The sequence below is a fragment of the Lissotriton vulgaris genome, chromosome 7 (assembly GCF_964263255.1).
Source record: "Lissotriton vulgaris chromosome 7, aLisVul1.2, whole genome shotgun sequence".
Taxonomy (NCBI): domain Eukaryota; kingdom Metazoa; phylum Chordata; class Amphibia; order Caudata; family Salamandridae; genus Lissotriton; species Lissotriton vulgaris.
In genome coordinates, this window is record NC_141695.1 from 1,304,137,919 (window position 1) to 1,304,156,791 (window position 18,873).

Consider the following 18,873-nt stretch of genomic DNA (forward strand, 5'->3'; position numbering starts at 1 on the left):
TCCTTCGACAATTCAACTCTGTGGGGCACAAGCCTGTACCCTACTTAAGCACATACAGATTAGTACATTAGGAAAACAGTGAACACAAACAGGGATTTTAGGCAAAAGCTTCAGGGTTCTGTAGTAGCAATTTAGACCAGATAATCAGGAGTGCACCTTTACATATACATGTCACATGGTATATTTTGTGTTTAAGGTACATATAAGGTCGACGGCGTTTTGATCCCACTACTTAATCATGGGGATCATCATCATCAGGACATTAATTACTGCCTAAATGGTACAAGCCTCTATTGCCTGGAAAAAAGAAGGGGAAAAAAAGGGAAGAGAACACATAGATAGGATAAATTGGGGTTCAAAATTACGAAATAATACTTACAAGGTGGTGATTGGTGAAGAGAAGCAGTGATGTGAGGAGACAACACAACGGTGCAACTGTGTATGCATGAACCATGAAAGAGGAATAGAGACACGACCCCTATTCATTGAGTCGTGGCTAATTGTGCTGGAGAGAAGGCACAATTGTGTCTAATTGACGGTGGACCATGAAATTGTGCAATGGCTGAAAGGGCTATACTGGGAAGGATGCACGAGGGCTAACCGTGATGACGGTATATTACAGTGGTTCAGCATGTAATTCTGATTACAGAATTCAAGGAGGAGTGAGGTAACCGTGAGAGAGAGTGTCGATATTTACGGCCGAACATAATTGTGAATTGGCAAAATAAGGACTTTTGGAACGAAGTGATATTTGCGCAATTGAAGGACCATGGTGAATTGAAGTAATTATTCAATTAAACCGGTGTAGCGAAAAGCCTATGTTACGAGTGACATAGTGAAAGCGGGCGGAGATAAAATGAAAACGACGCAGTGAAAGCCAGCGTGAGCTGCCTGCAGGGCTTACCTAGTAATTGCTTGGAGGAATGGGGCGCTTTAAAGGAGTTATGGCGGCATCCCTAAGGGTAGAAAGGACCAAAAATAAGTATCGTGGTCGGGGGCAGTGGTTCAGCGAAAAGGGGTGGAACAAGAGGCAAAAGGCTTACCAGATTCGGGAATCGGGAATTGCAGCACTGGTTGTGCCACCCACAGAAGCGGCATTGTGAAATGTGTCTAAGGCATGCCATTGCAGAGCCTGTGTGCAGTCTGTTACTGCCATGTTGACTGGGCAAGGGCACCCACTTGTCAGTCCCTAAACCTTCCCTTTTCTTCATATCAGACAACACTATGGTAGGCCCATGGGCAGTGTGGATTGTATGTATAAGGTGGGATATGTCCTGGTGTGGGTGGCATGCCCTAATAGTGAATTACAGCCATTTTAGTTGTTCACTATTGCAAGGCTACCTGTTGCCCATAGGCCAGAATGGGCAGTTAGTTTATTACATCTCATAATCCTAACTGACTCAGGGAACATGGTAGAAATTCAAGTTTAGTGTGCCTGAACTCAGAATGATAAACTACATCTTTTAGTGAAGTTGGTTTTAACATTCTGTGCTTGAAAATACCACCAATCTTGGAATAGTAACTTGGATAGATGTGAGTAATTTCGAAATAAAAGGTGTGCATCCCACTCTTCGTAGATGATGTTTTAATATTGCCCTTTGAGGGATAGTACCCGCAGGTTGAAAAAGGAAGTAGTAATGGTGACAATCGCTTAAGTCCACAGATCGGCGAGAAACATCTACGTTCATCCGAAAGACAGTGTTATATTCAAAATGAACTGGACATGATTTTAGGATGACAGAGAGACTGATTTGTCAATCATTTCTAATAATGAGTTTGGATTCGTAATGGTCATGGTGGGAGTGTTTTCATTTGGAGATCTTGAGTTCAAGCACATTCTACTGCATTATGGGTACTGGAGTTTCAGACACACAGGAATGGTAACTCATGGCGGGAAATGCTGCAATCAAGGGCTAACTTGGGAGGAGCATCATAAGGGATATCCGGTTAAATAAGACCTAGGGAACGAGATGACTAGCACTTCTTGATTCATAGATGTGGTCGGAAGTTTGTTTAAGTTTGTGGCAGGTACGTGATAATTGCTGGGGTACTGCAATGGGTAAAAGTGAAATTAATGATTTAAGGCTAATGAGAGCAGAAACAATTAAAACGTAGAAAGCTCTGGGGACATGTTTAAAACGTAGGCTTGCAGTTTTGCTTGGTAATTACGAAAAGGATGGATTAGAGGGTTTAAAACTTGAAGGAAGATGGAGGGAAGGCATTGAGGAGGTTCATTTGGTAACATAGAACTGTGGATGCAATCAAGGGGAGGTAATTGTTTTGTTCAAGTCAAGGGAGGAATGGGATAGATGTGAGAAAGAATCCGTTATTAGATTGGTGCATTGAGCACGAGTAAAGTGAGATACGTTGTGCAGATAACATGCGTTTATTATAAAAAAATGAGCGTTTAAGTAAAGGTGGTAATGGTTTGGTATTAATTATTTGCTAAAACATCATGATAAAAATATGTACTGATTACGATTTCATTGTCAATTTTCAGTGACCCCTGACGAAGGGCTCTTTCAGCCCGAAATGCATTGGGTTTTTACTTGAATAAATGCTGCCAGTGATGAACAAAGCGTCAGTCGTGTTCTTATAATAGAGGTCCCGATGGACACATTGGGAACATAAGAAACCCTGAAAAATGGCTAAACATTCCGACTGTGGGCTACAATGGCAGAATAATTTAACACAAAAAGGTGGAGAAACGCAAGAAAAAATGAATAAACTTTGGAACATGGAGTAAAACCGCCACAATGACACAACATGCTGTGCACTGGTTTGGGGCATAATTGTGCCCCATCTCTTGGAGCCAATGGTAAATCAGCAGTCACCACCACAGCAGCAGGTAGTCACACAGCAGATTCAGGTGCCACTACCACCTCTCCCACAGAGTGTTAATCTTCAGAAATACAGTTAGGAGACAGGATTCTACAGAGGAGAGCAGGTAAAAAGATTGCCGCGTGTGACTGCTCTTCCACAGTATTGGCTGAGATCGGATGGAAATTAGTCAGATGAGAGTTCTGACAGTGCCTAGGAGAGGAAGTGGAGTGCGTGCTTGGTGCAACTCTGGAGGTAGATCAATCTGGTCCTTTTTTGAATGGAAAGGTGAATGGTGTAAATGTTACTTTCCTGGTGGACACAGGTGCTACCCGTTCTACTGTTAGATCAGTAGAAATTCTAAATCTTCCTCTCTTTGGAGATGTAATCCAAGTTGTAAGTGTAACCAACAGACAGATTAAAACCCCATTAACACAACCTGTAGAAGTGGAAATTGAAAGAAATGCATCGCTTTGTAGTATGTGACAGCAGTCATGTAAATTTGCTTTATTGTTCACCTGATGGCATTGCTTTCCAAACCGCAGATGATGATAGTCTATATAAAATGACCATGTCAATAATCGATTCAGAAAGGAGTGAAACCTTCCCTATGTTTTACAGACAGAAGATCCCAATTGAATTAAAAGAAACAGTTAAGGAGGAGGTGTGGGTCTTCACAGGAGAAGAAATAGGGCTAATAAAAGGAGTAAGTCCAGTAAAAGTTACTGTAAAAGAATATGCCATATAGCCAAATGTCCCACAATATAAATTGACACCAGAAATAATTGAAGGAGTAACTCCAGTGATTAACAAAATGATAGAACAAGGAATTCTGAATGAGATAATGAGTAGTCCATGTAATTCACCAATTATGGGCCTGAAAAAGCCAAACAGCACTTTTAGGATAGTGCAGGATTTGAGAAAAGTCAATACAATAGTTGAATTATGTTGTCCAATTGTACCAAATCCAGCAGTGATACTATATCAAATTCCACATGATGCGGAGTGGTACACAGTAATTGATTTGTGTAATGCATTCTTTACAGTTCCACTACTCCCTGACAGCCAGCCAATTTTTGCCTTTAGGTTTGGCAACCATATTTTGGCATGGTGCCGAATTCCTCAAGGGTATACTGAGAGTCCTTCCATTTTCAATCAGACACTGAAGAAATCATTAGAGTGTTTGAACATGCCAGAGAAATCTGCATTGGTTGAGTATATTGATGACCTATCAGTGGCATCAAAGACCAAAGAAGCTTGTATTTCACATACTATTGCATTGTTGAATCATTTGGCAGAAGGAGGACATAAAGTGTCTCCATCAAAATTTCAGTTCTGTCCACAGAAAGTGCAATATTTAGGTCATAAGATTGGAAATGGGATGAGAAAAGTGACCTCGGAGAGAATCAAAATTATCAGAGGGATGAATCCACCAAAGACACAAAAGCAAGTTTCTGGGTATGGTTGATTACTGTCGGCAGTGGATACGTGGATTTTCACTAATTGCAAAGCCTTTGCAAAGATTGACAAAAGGGGATGTAAAAGACCCTATAGTGCTGAATGAAAATGAAATGGAAGCATTTGAACAATTGAAAAACAGCTTATGAGAAGCACCATCGCTAGGCATGCCTGATTATGAGAAGGAATTCAAATTGTATTGCAGTGAGAGAGAAGGGTTTGCATTGTCAGTTCTGATTCAACGGCATGGAAGAATGAGAAGACCCATTGCATATTTTTCAGCAGTTTTGGATCCAGTAGCAAGAGCATTACCTGGGTGCCTGAATGCTGTAGCTGCTACGAGTGTGAGCTTGGAACGGAGTAAAGGTATTGTAATGGGGTACCCAGTGAACGTGTACGTGCCCCATTCAGTCAAAATACTCCTTACCAGAACAAAAATGCAAAACATGACAAATAATCGCCTGACCAGGTATGAAAAGGTAATTCTGGGTGCAGGCAATGTGACAGTTGCAAGATGTGTCAATGTGAATCCTTACACCTTGTTACCTGATGCTTTGGATGCGGAAATCAAAGATGATGTTGATCACAAATGTTTGGATGTGCTTGAATATTGTACAAAGCCAAGACCTGACATTAAAGATGAACCTTTGGAGCAGTCAGATTATGTGCTGTTTGTGGATGGTTCCTGTTTGAGAACAGATGAAGGAGCTTTGAGTGCTACATATGCTGTGTGTACAGAAGCAGATGTCATGGAAGCATTGTGTCTAAAAGGAATACATTCTGCCCAAGTGGCTGAGCTGATTGCTTTGATTCGAGCATGCAAATTTGGAAAAGATGTCTGAATTACCGTAGTGACTGATAGTCAATATGGATTCAGAGTTGTCCGTGACTACGGACAACTGTTGTCCCAAAGAGGCTATATGACCTCTGCAGGATATCCAATCAGAAATTGTGAATTTGTGAGAATGTTACTAGAGGCGATACAGCTGCCAAAAATGTATAGCAGTGCTAAAATGTGCTGCTCACAAAAATGGAGATGAGTATGTCACTGAGGGCAATCGATTCGCTGATGCCAAATCCCAGTATTGTGCCAGAAATTTAGCTTCTATAAATCAGGACAGAGAAAAAGAACATGTTTCAAGTCCTTTAATGCTTACTCACATAGATGAGACTTGGCAGGAAGCGAAACAGTTGCAAGAAGATGCAAGTGATGAGGAAAAAGACATATGGATAAATTCAGGTTGTAGACAAAGAGAGGAAGATGAAATTTGGGTATATAAAGATGAAAGACCAGTAATGCCAGATAGCATGATCTCTAATATGGCCCGAATATACCATGGACAGTCACACATTGGCAGGGATGCAATGATTAGACTTTTTAGACAGACTTGGTATAATCCCAAGTTTTGTGTAATTGCGGAAAGCTTACGTCAAAGATGTCTAATATGTCAACAATTGAATCCAGGAAGAAAAACTGTTGTGAGTTTGGGAACCATAGGACGGGAGGGAGGTCCGTTTACCCGAATGCAGTTGGACGTTATAGAGATGCCACCATGCAACAGACTAAGATATGTTCTAATGATCATTTGCTTGTTTTCACAATGGGTAGAGGCTTTCCCAACCAGGAGAAATGATGGAGTAACTGTAGCAAAACTCCTTTTGAGAGAAGTGATTCCACATATTGGATTTACAGTAACGACTGAAACAGACAGAGGAAGTAATTTCCAAAATGAACTCATATAATTGGTATGTGAAGCATTGGATATTCGCCAAAAATGACATTGTGCTTACAGACCAGAGGCTTCTGGGGTAGTCGAGCAAGTTAATGGAACAATCAAAAACAGACTGGGAAAAATGTGTTTGGCCACTGGACTTAAATGGCCTGATGCTTTGCCACTTGTTCTAATGACCTTAAGGAACATTTCATGATTCAGAAAAGGGGGTGGTGATGAACAGAGTGTCTGAATTAAGCAGACCACTCTTACCCAGTCCAAAGTTCTGAGCTGGGATGGTGCAGTGAGCTAAAAAACGGTGATGGATCAAGCCCTGATCTTTGGACTGGGTAAGAGTGGTCTGCTTAATTCAGACACTCTGTTCATCACCACCCCTTTTCTGAATCATTTTTGTCCACCATAGGCGTGGAAGGGTATACTCAGATGTGAGTCCCTAGCTCATTGCACCATCAGGATTCAAGCAAGCCGGGCCGAAGACGGCTGAAATGCCAGAAACCGGTCCCCGGTAGCTTGTTTCCTTCCCAGTATAAGAATTGGCTTGGTAGTTTGGTCTGCCCTGTTCCCATGATGCACTGGGCCAGGGTCAGACTAATTTGCATATAGCCAAGTTCTGAGCTGGGATGGTGCAGTGAGCTAAAAAACGGTGATGGATCAAGCCCTGATCTTTGGACTGGGTAAGAGTGGTCTGCTTAATTCAGACACTCTGTTCATCACCACCCCCTTTTCTGAATCATTAAGGAACATTTCAGACAGGCTAAAGTCCTCATGAGATTCTGATGGGACGAATTATGACACAAGCATTTGTACCTGTCAACAAACTGCTATCTATAAATTATGATATCATACTGGATTACTGTAAGGGCTTGTCTAACACTATCACTTCTGTGTTTCACCAGGTTGGAACTGATGCATGTACTCAGGAAAAACATCCAACTCATGTTTTGAGTCCTGGAGACTGGGTCCGAATAAAGGTACACAGAAGTAGAAACTGCCTTGTTCCATGCTGCGACAAACCACGACAAGTAATTCTGGGCAGCACTACCACAGCAAAATGTGCAGGTGTGAAAAGGTGGGTGCAGGATAGCCACACCATTAGAGTATCAGACCTGAGAATCAGCATTTGGAAGAGGCAGATACAAGTTCAGACTCTGATACAGAGGAGAAAACAGTTGCAGCTCCAAATCAGAAAGATCGACCTGTGAAGCGACATTTGGAGATATCAGATACAAGTTCAGCATCAGAAACAGAGACTGAAGTAATTGAAATTCCAGATCTTGAAGCTCGACCTGTAAGTCGACATCTGGAAGTAACAAAACCCAGTTTGGACACTTAAAAAGAACAAGATAAAACTGGTGAAAGTGACAAATCTACAAACCAAACAGAGAATTCAGAGAAAAGGAACATTGATCTTGAAACTGGGGAAGAGGAAGTAACTCACGATAAGGATGAGATTTCAAGTACCAGTTGTGGAGAAGTTCCTTGTAAAATAACTGAATTAACGAGAGAAAAACAGGATTCAGAAGCTGAACCGGAAATTATAAAGTTCAAAACAAGAGGAACCAAAAAAAGGTCTGAAACTGAGTCTGATGAAAGTGAGGGAGAAACAGCTTTGAGAAAGTCCCAGAAAGAGGGCTGGGAAAGATGAACATGAAGTAATAGAGCCGGTGATTAAAAAGCCCAGAAAAGGAGACAATAGGCCTACAGAAATTCAAGGACTAAAGTTCAAATTGATAAATATAAATGGAGATCAGAAAGAACAAGGGAATGAAATAACAAGTCAAGAAGGTCAAAAAGAAAGAAATAAAGGCATTTTGCAAAGACCTTAGAAAGTGAGGAGACCAAATCAGAAATATAAATCACCTGAATGGATTTATATATCCTTGTCTGATATACAAGAAGTTGAAAGGCGTAAAGAGAACCAAAGTGACTCTGGTGAGTGACAAAGGCAAATGGAAAAAGAACTGTGCTCAAATTAAGAAATTAAGGATGATAAGTTAAAAGAAAAGTCAACAATATAAAAGAACAAGAGACATAATTAAATAAAGGATTTAAAGGACACATTTTCATGTGCAAAGGAGTGAAAAGACATTATAAAGAAGGATTAATCGTAAAGGGTTCTTATTGAAGACAAAAAGAAAGAAAAATGCCTGCAAATGATACTAGTACATCCAGATGTGCTATGTTGCGTAAATGGTGTAGAATGTGGTTAATTTGCACAGGTTTATTAATGCTTAAATGGCTTATTTATCAATATTAATTCCATTTCATTCAAATTTTGAATATTCATATGGAGAACAAGATAACAACAAGAGTAAAAAGACACATGATTTAAGGAATAATGTAGAGCTTGTAGATAAAACAGAGCTTCACAAAGATAGATCTATTAATGATTTTTCAAAGAATGTTTTTGTTAGGTTGTTAAGATAGCATGTTGAAACCATGGACGCCCGAGACTGGTACGTCTGTATGCAGTTACCAGCATCTGTATCGGAAGAAGTAACATATCATAGCCTGCCTTTGACTTATGGAATGACTTGTAGTGTAATAGCTAGTTTATTTTACAAAACAGGTAAATTAGAGTATTAATATTCTTTATTAATGCTTATATGGCTTATTTTAGGAATATTAATTCCATTTCATTCGAATTTCGAACATTCATATGGAGAACAAGATCACAACAACAGTAAAAAGACACATGATTTAAGGAATAATGTAGAGCTTGTAGATAAAACGGAGGTCGACAAAGATAGATCTATTAATGATTTTTCAAAGAATGTTTTTGCTAGGTTGTTGAGAGAGTATGTTGAAACCATGGACGGCTGAGACTGCTACGTCTGTATGCAGTTACCTTCATCTATATCGGAAGGAGTAACATATCATCACCTTCCTTTGACTTATGGAATGACTTGTAGTGTAATAGCTAGTTTATTTTACAAAACAGGAAAATTAGATTATTATTATTCTGATGTTGATGACATTTTTGCTAAAGTTCCTGTACTACCTAGAATGAACAAAGTGAAACCTGCTAACGTTTTAGGTGAATTTTTCTTAGAAATGAATGAATTGACTAAAGAATATGGTTTCAAGAACAATCTAACATGTAAATTAAAAAAGGAAGAGAAAGTATTTTTAGAAATGGCAGAAGAAAGGAGTATTGTATATCAAAGAAAAACAACTGCTAGTAAATTGAAAACACCCCCATTGAAATTTATTGAAGAAAGTTATGTCAAAAGTGATACTAATGTAGCATTGGGAATAGATCTTCCTCAACAGGGAAAACTGTGCATTCGACAAGACAATACGGTATATGATCATTATTTTGTGGGAGCAAGTGATTGTAAAGATACTTATAGAATTATTGGGGGATGGGGATTTAAAGGGGGACATTATCCTGTTTTTCCTGGACTTTATTTTATATGTGGAAACAAAGCTTATTATAGATTACCTGATCATTGGTATTGGACTTGCTATGTGGGCCTGGTCTTTTCTAAAATGTTTCATGTAGATAGAGGAACTAATGAAATTCACAAGATAGGTAAGCCATTAACACGTAGAAGGAGAGAAAGTTTTCTAGAAATAGTAGGTGATATTTTTGTAGCATTGATACCAGCAGAGGGTATATCAATTAATGCAAACAAAATTCCAAAATAATCAATAATTATTGATTGTTTATTAACAGGTACTGCCGAAGGATTTTTAATGGTAAATACTGAAATGATTGCTATGAGATCTATGGTAATGCAAAATAGACTTGGCCTTGATATTTTATTGGCAAAAGAAGGAGGAGTCTGTGGAATATTGAAAGTACAAAATTGTTGTACGTACATACCTGACAAAAGTCAGAACATTCTAAGGTATATTACAATCAGTACTGAATTGCATAAAGAAATTATTCCACTGGAGGTTGATGGTGTTCTAGAGAAACTTGGTAAGAGTTTTTCTATTGTAAAGAAATGGTTTGCAGAAATAGGTAGCTCATTGGTAGGGAAAATACTAATACCAGTAACAATAGTAATAATAATAGCATTAATATTGAGATTAGGGTGTGTCTGTATTAGAAAAAGAAAAGTTGAAAGAAAACTAAAAATAAATATAGAAACAAATAAGCAAAGAGAATGTGCGATGGGAGAAATTGAGTTAGAAGAGCTTAAAGAAAAAATGTATGAAAATTCAATAGGGCAAAATATGAGCGATACTAAAGTCTAAACTGAAGAACCTGAAACATGTTCTTAGAAAATTTAGTTGGGATGATTTGTGGTGATAAATCACCAAAGGGGGAGTTTGTGGAGCAGGGGAGAGAAAACATTTTTTGTGTATTCCTTGTCAATCATTCAATCAATCAAACATTTGTAGAGAGCCCTACATACCGGTGAGGTTCTCAAGGCGCTGGGGGGGGGGAGGGGGCAACTACTGATCAAAAAGCCAGGTCTTGAAAAGTCTTCTGAAGGCCAGCAGGTCCTGGGTCTGCCGTAGGTGGGTGGGGAGAGTGTTCCAGGTCTTGGCGGCGAGGTAGGAGAAGGATCTGCCACCAGCGGTGGTTTTCCTGATGCGTTGAACTGTGGCGAGGGCGAGGTTGGCTGAGCGGAGGCTACGGTTGGGGGTGTAGAAGCTGAGTCAACCATTGAGGTATGCTGGTCCGGCGTTGTGTAGGGCTTTATGTGCGTGGATGAGGAGTTTGAAGGTGATCCTCTTGTTTACGGGGAGCCAATGCAGGTCTCTCAGGTGGGGTGTGATGTGGCTGCGTCGGGGGACGTCGAGGACCAGTCGTGCTGAGGCGTTCTGCATGTGTTGCAGCCGTCTCAGGAGCTTGGTTGTTGTTACTGCGTATAGGGCGTTCCAGTAGTCCAGTCTTCTGGCGACGAGGGCCTGGGTGATACTTTTTCTTGTGTCAGGGGGATCCACTTGAAGATCCTGCGGAGCATTTTGAGGGTGTTGTAGCAGGAGGTGGAGACTGCGTTGACCTGCTTAGTTATGGAGAGGGCAGAGTCGAGGATGACCCCCAGGTTGCGTGCATGATCGGTGGGTTCTGGGGCTGTTCCTAGCAATGTTGGCCACCAGGAGTTGTCCCAAGATGAGGGGGTGGAGCCGAGGATGAGGACCTCCGTCTTGTCTGAATTCAGCTTCAACCTGCTGTCCTTCATCCATTCGGCGACGGCCTTCATTCCTCTGTGGAGGTTGGCTTTGGCGGTGTGGGGGTCTTCAGTGAGGGAGATGATCAGCTGGGTGTCGTAGGCTTAGGAGATGATGTTGAGGCTATGTTGTCGGGCGACGTGGGCGAGAGGTGCCATGTAGATATTGAAGAGCGTCGGGATGAGGAATTATCCCTGTGGCACGCCGCAGATGATCTCGGTGGTCTTGGAGCGGAAGGGTGGGAGGCCGACGCTCTGGGTTCTGCCGGAGAGGAAGGATGAGGTCCAGGCCAGGGCCTTCTCTTGGATTCCGGCGTTGTGGAGGCGTGCTGTTAGGGTGCAGTGGCAGACCATGTTGAAAGCGGCTGACAGGTCCAGAAGGATGAGGGCGGCTGTTTCTCCTTTGTCCATAAGGATTCTGATGTCGTCGGTGGCGGCGATGAGGGCGGTCTCGTGCTGTAGTTGCTGCGGAAGCCGAATTGAATGGGTCCAGGATGTTGTTGTCTTCGAGGTAGCGGGTCAGCTGTCTGTTGACTATCTTCTCTGTGACTTTCGCCAGGAATGGGAGCAGGGAGATGGGCCGGAAGTTGTTGAGGTCTTTAGGGTCCGCCTTGGGATTCTTCAGTTGGGCGTGGATCTCTGCGTGCGTCCAGCTCTCTGGGAAGGTTGCTGTCTCGAAGGAGATGTTGATTGTTTTCTGTAGATGGCGTGCGATTGCTGTGCTGGCTTTGTTGAAAACTTGGTGTGGGCATGGGTCAGATGGGGATCCGGAGTGGATGGAGTTCATGGTCTTGATGGTGTTTCCGTCGCTGACGTTGGACCACGTGATCAGGCGACTGGTGCGGGTGGTGGTCGCAGGGGTGGTGGTCAGGGTGGTGAATGCGGGGGTGGCAGTGTTAAAGCTGTTGTGGATGTCGGTTGTAAAGTTAATCTCTCATAACCATAATAGTACTAACAGAATAAAGCATGTAAACTAATCAATAAAATACACGTAAAGGTTGACATTACACGTGGGAAAACTAACTGCTGTTTTGCAAAAATAACACACTAAATGAAAGTAAACGAGTCATACTAATATAGAGCTGTGATAATATATCTAATCGAATAAGCGTGTGTATTTTGGCTTAAGTTAAAAGTCTTTTGTGGCAAAAGAGAAATATATGTCAAACGGAGGGGAGGTAATGGATCAGGTTAGGATCCAAGAGCTCAGATTACCATTCACAGAAATTTGAGAATGGGAGGTCCAGCCACAGTCAGAGCCCCAAAGGACAGTAACTGACAAGAGCGACTAGGCTGTTCCTAAAAGAAAGAAGAAGGGAAAGAAGAGGTCACGGGAAGGGCAGGGGTAGTGCTCAGTGGAGGGCTTCCCTGGGTATCCAATTTGTTGGATGTAATGGCCTCACACACCCTTGCGAGTGTCATGCTTCATCATAGGCAATGCTCCTCGTTGGGCAGGCGGTGCAATGCCCAACGGGCTCACCTCAAAAAGGGGCTCTTTGGCGGAGATCTTTTATCCAACTGCCTATGGGTCAAGTGAGGGTGAGGGGCCAGAAGGGAGGGGATAGTGTAGGTAAGTGAGTATAACATGTGGCACAAGGTACCGGAGATCAATTTATTCTGGTGGTCCCCTGCCACAAGTAAAAACAGTGGGTAGCCTGTGATCGAAGGAAATTAGGATTCAACGTCACGATCCAGGACTACATTGCATATCGTGAGGTCAACATGTTTCTCGCCTTCGCACACTGGCTGTGATTCTTCAGGACCTAATTAATTACTACTATCTCTAACAAACATGACCTAATAAAGTATCAGTTTATATTGACAGTTGCACTACCTGTATGGTACTGCTCTTGCCTAATGGTCAAGGTGTATAGGTGTCAACAGTACCCGGTAGGTTTGATATCAAGGGGGGAACTATAGGGTTTAAGGTTCTCTCTGCCTCTGTCAGCGCCCGTTGTGCCTACCCATCCCTACCAGGTCCGGATAGTCAATACAAATGCAAATGGTGAGTAGAATGATGCTTATAAGTATGCTTTTGCTAGGAAACCACTAACTGAGAAAATTAGAATAGAGGGAGGTAAACAGAAGGGCTAAAATTCTAAATCTAATTGCTGGTATTTTTTTTACGCATTAGTTCCCATTGAGGCCTGCGCGGCCTAGAATGAAAGATGGCTGTTTACTGAATCAATAGCAAGATTCCGGAAAAGATGGCCCCCACGCATGCGCCATGAGCGAAAAGTATGAATATATGGCCAATGTTCGGAGTGAGAGATGTCAAGGTCAGCTTGGCCTATGAGCAAGAAATGTGCCAAAGGAGGCCTGCATCTAAAAGCGTGAGAAATTAAATTCAATAAATACAATGATGAAAAGTGATACAAGGAATGAACGACAAGCACAAATCTGAGATGATGTCGTGAGAAAGAACTAAAGAATGACATGGCTAAAATGCTAAATGGTTTGAACAAGGATTACATGAGGTGATCATCACCACCCCTCTAATGGACCAATCAGAAATGACTGTGGACCCTAAAAGTTTCTATTTTAAATTACATAGTTAGAGAAAAAGGGGATAAAAGAGCTTGCACGTAAGAAAGAAAAAGGTTGGCTCCATGAATTTTATTTTGCACCACAACATGCTGTCGGTTTGAACAATTTTATGGTGCTAGTGACTTTGAAATATTTTTGGACTTTAACTTTGATGGAGCAGAGAAGATGATCGATTGCAGAGATTTTATATCAGAAGAGAGCATTGAGGAGAATACAGCTTGGGAGACACAGCTTGGGAATCTGTTTAATGTGACTCAGTCATTCGCCTATGATTGATTGGTAATGTGTTTTCTAATTTCATTTCTTTAACATGTACTAAATAAAATGTTTAAATTCTGCTTGTCTAAATAAAATGTAAAATTATTTCATTAAATGAAGTAGATAAACTATTGAAAAATGTATACTTATGTCTATTTTATTTTAGTTTAATAAATGTCATGACAGAATTAAAATGTTAAAAGTTACAGGATTATTGTAATTGAGCTGGTCTTAATCGCCATCAATGACTTCTACTAGTTGGTCTATCGACCAAATAGCGGAGTACCTTGATGTATTGTTTTCCTCATAACAGGTTAAATGATATTTTGAAATGTATATAGTATATAAAGTATAAATTTGAGGTATCCCGCTAGCCAACAGCTCGCCTTATTTTCACTGGTTCAGGGGCAGTGTGTTGTGTGAAATGTGTGACTCGCGGTGCTACGGGCCCCACTGATGAGTAGAAATAAAATGCTCCTGGCTTAAGTGGGATATGTTTGAGAGTTGTTGGAGAGCTCAGCTGGATCACATGGAAGCGTGGAGGGGAGAAAGTTTGTAATTATCACCAAATCAATTCAACAGGAAATTCTTTAAATTCATTGTAAAGTTAGTTGATTTTTTTACAAAGCCAAAAATAACTGCACAGGAAGACATCTCAAGGTGAGAGTGTATAAATACATTGGAATCAGCATAAAACTAAATGTGCGTTCCCAGTGTATTTGATGTAGCATAAACAGAACAATTAGTTCAAGAAATAGAATGCAAAGGATCAAGGAGCATGAGTCCATATTTCCTGCATCGAAGATTGAGGAAAATAAAGCATTAGTTCATTCCTATTCTAATGCGGTATCTCTACTTTAGCATTCTCAAGAGAGGAGTGAAAGAAATGGTGTCAAATTGTGCAGTCTTCCTATGAAGTCTCTCCACTTCAATAGGTCAGGTAGCATGAAGCTACAGAGTTCGTCCTAAGGGGCTCTTTCTGCAATGGCAAGGAAGGAAGAAGTGGGGCATTGTTTTCATACTTGCATCACATTATTACAGGTACATTTTTACAAGAGACCTTGCTACAAGTAACCCCATCCATTGTGTACATGTTCCCATAGTTAGGTTTCAACTAGACAACTATTCTTCCTGAACTGCAACATGCTGACGTTGATTCCCAGGCCTTCTCTGGAGTGAAACACAACAATTTCTCCCATCGAACTAAGCTAACAATGTATCCCCTTCTCTCCTCACCTGACTAAGAAAACAAAAACATTCTAGCTAACAAGGGCACTTCTTCCACCTCTAACACAAATGTGAGACCAAACAAAATCCACAGCGCACATGAAATTCAAACTGTTATTTCTAGAACTAGAGCCTCCAGGGAGAAATGCATTTCAGGCCTACAAACTCAGCTAAAATAAGAAAATTGCACATGAGCTTTCAGAGTTTGTAAAGGAAATAAGACACTCTCAATTTGTATTACTACCTACAACTGAATTAGCACATTCCATCAGTACATTAGATACATGAATAAATGGCAACTGCACAACACATAAGTATTTACGTTAACATTTCCAACTAGTTACATTTACTTTCTACGTTATTTGTGCCATGTTACATTTAATTGCCCTAAAATACATTATGTTTCACATTATTACATCTCAAATTCCAACACTATGTTACGACAACAAAGGATTATATGTGAGTGCGGTCTACAAGTGTGATTTTATTGCACCCCTACAAATAAAATGTGTTTTCCACTACATCAGGGTATTCAGGTGGAGGAGAAGGAACGTATGCAAAAAGAACAATGTCATACATTCATTCAAGTACAGAGATCTGGGTATAATGCCATCAGTATTTTGCTCACCATGCCATTCCATTTTGGACCCAGCCATCTGCAAATCAGTCTTGACCCTGCGCCCAAAGGGAGCAGTCCAGCCTGAACTGCCAGGCCAGGACCTCCCTGGACTGGAAAAAGCATCCTAGGACCAGTTTCAGGCTTTCAGCCCTCATCAGCCAGGATAGCTTGACTCCAGTGGCATGGAGAGCATGAGACCCATGTCTGGGCATACCCGTCCCACTCAGGGTGACTAATGCAAAAAGAACAATTGATGGACAGAATATAAAACAATGTTATACATTCACCCCAGTACAGAGATCTGGGCCTAAATCCATCGTTTTTGTGCTCACCATGCCTTTCCAGTTTGGACCCAGCCATATGCAAATCAGTCTTGACCCTGCGCCCAATGGGAACAGTCCAGCCTGAACTGCTAGGCCAGGTCCTCCCTGGACTGGAAACAAGCATCCTAGGACCGGTTTCAGGCTTTCAACCATCATCAGCCAGGATTGCTTGACTCCAGTGGCATGGAGAGCATGTGACCCACGTCTGGGCAGACCCGTCCCACTTGGGGTGACTAATGCAAAACCCAGGAACCAGAAAAAGGATGCTTGTTTCCAGTTCAGGGAAGACCTGGCTTGGCAGTTTGAGCTGGACTGTTCCCTTGAAGCACAGGTTAAGACTGATTTGCATATAGCTGGGTCTGAACTAAGGTATCAAAGTGATCTAATATTGATGATGAATTGAACCCATATCTGTATCTGGGGGTGAGTGTCTGAAAAGTTTCAGCCCTCCGTCCATCATCTCCTTGTGGTTGGAGAAAGTAACAGACTGGGAAGAGCTCCTATTTGAATAACAATGTCTTCCGTTTCTTTTGGAAGTTGCGTGGTGGAGGAGCTGTCCTGATGTGTTGGGGAAGTTCATTCCAGTTCTTGGTAGTCATGAAGGAGAAGGAGTACCCTCCTAATTGCTTTGGAATACTGTTCTTGATGCCTAGACTATTATCGTTGTCTTATATTGTGGCAGGTTGATAGCATAGTGGTCAGTTATTGATGAGGCTGATGAAGAAAGATAGCTTTACACCAATCTCATCAGTGTCTTTTTGGCTAATTCAGTCTCCTGCTCCCACTGTCTAATCATGCTTCAATCTGTTGAAAACACAGAATACATGCTGGTGTGCCTATGTGGTAAAACCTTAAATTCATTTAAACTAGTCAAACATTGGTTTTCCTTTAACTATGACCTTACAGGTCATGCACTCTGTTCTCAAGCAAACTCTTCACCTCTTTTACTCATCAGCACAAGTTGTGGCCTACACTGCTCTTTCACAAGGTATAGCTGTTTTATGTGCTCTGCTGTTGTCTGCAGTTGGGCCATGTCTTTATATTTTATTTGTTACATAGCATTTCCCCCTCTAGTTGATATTTCATTTACTGGATCTCAACCTTGTTCTATATTTGCCACTTAGTGATATATGTTGCAAATGAGCATCTCCTACTCAAGTTGGTGTCCTAACTGGAAATATCCCTCCCATCTTGGTACCAATAATTCTACAACATGCTAAGACTAATTGAATAGCACAATGCACAACTAGTAGGTCCACAATAGCTAGTATCAAGGCTCCCAACAGTCCTGACATCCAGGATGGCAAAAGAGAAAACCATCTTGTAAACCAATTACCTGGGGCACCTCTTTTATCTACCATGTTCTTCTGTACATTGTACAAAGTTTTTATAGCCTCTGACAAGGTTGCAATGTCCGCCTCCTTTGCTGGGATAAAAGTAGAGCAAGTAGTTCCTATCTTGGCACATACTCCTCCTTTTATGGCAATCACACAGTCAAGTACATCATGGTGCTGAGTTATCATTATTCTCATAGCCTGCTGCCCTTCCTTTATAGCATTTAATCTATTTTTGGTAGTGTTGATGCATTTGAGGAGATCCCAAGAAGTTAACTGCACCCATTGAGTTGTTGTCTTAGCCTGAACAAATGGAAGAATGCTCCCAAAGCACAGTTGTGCATCATTAAACAACCAAGACTCTTGAAGAATATCATTACTTGTGGTAGTACCATAATGCTCTGCAGTTCTCTTCCTTCGATGATGATGTAACCCAGTAGTTGGATGGCTCATGGTTGATCTATTAATTCTAAAGAATTACAAAGACAGGGCATTCAAGGTGGCCAATGTACAAAGGCCAACCCAGTTTGCTGATAACTGGGTGTGTAGTATTTATTTATTCATGTATTTATATAGTGCAAACAATATCCCGAAGGATATCAGAGTGCTTTACAAAAATTATGGAAGGAAGGATATTAAAACAATGATGACATTGAGCAAGAATACAAAAAACAAGGAATAATCACATGTTTACAATGCAAATAAGACAGGCTGAGTAATACAATAAACAGGTATATAGCATGCTAAGCAGGAAGGCACAGTATTCGGTAAGGTGGAACAAATGTTTATAAATGAATGTAGGATCACTAGCTTCGAGCAGGAGAAACCTGGCCCAATAATGGTAACAATGTATTCATTAGGACTCTTTTGGCTTCCAGTTTGAAAGCAGCCATTGAGGAGGTTCTGCGAATTTCCGGTGGACGAGAGTTCCATATCTTTGGTGTCGAGCCGAAGAAGGCTTGGTGACAAGATCGCTTTTCCCTAAGGATGAGTGGTTTCAGGAGGAAAGTTTAGCGTTTCTTGAGGTCCTACCACCATATGATGATTCAAGCTTTTGCGCTAGGTATCTGGAAGTATTGAGATGCTGAGCTTTGTGCACCAGAAAAGCAATCTTTAATTAAATTCTTGCTTAGTAGGGCAACCATGTAAGCAGATTTTGGGACTGGGGATATGTGCTCATTTCGTTTGGTACACAACACCAATCTAGCTGCAGCATTCAGTAATGCCCTTAGTGGAGCCAGGGTGTATTTGGGAAGGCCACAGAGAGTAGCGCTGCCGTATTCAAGCCTCGCATGAACAATCAAAAAGTTTGGCTAATCTGCAGTAAGGCCAAGCCGTCAATACCAAAGAACAACAACAAATTGCCACTACTGAAATTTAATCTCACAATGACTGGACCACGAAGGACAGAATAAAACTAGTTCT

General features: G+C 41.3%; 1 pseudogene; it reads left to right on the top strand.

Annotated features, from left to right (window-relative positions):
• The first annotated feature begins 9,017 nt into the window (after positions 1–9,017).
• Positions 9,018–10,217, top strand: LOC147703549 (uncharacterized; annotated as a pseudogene).
• The last annotated feature ends 8,656 nt before the right edge of the window (positions 10,218–18,873 follow it).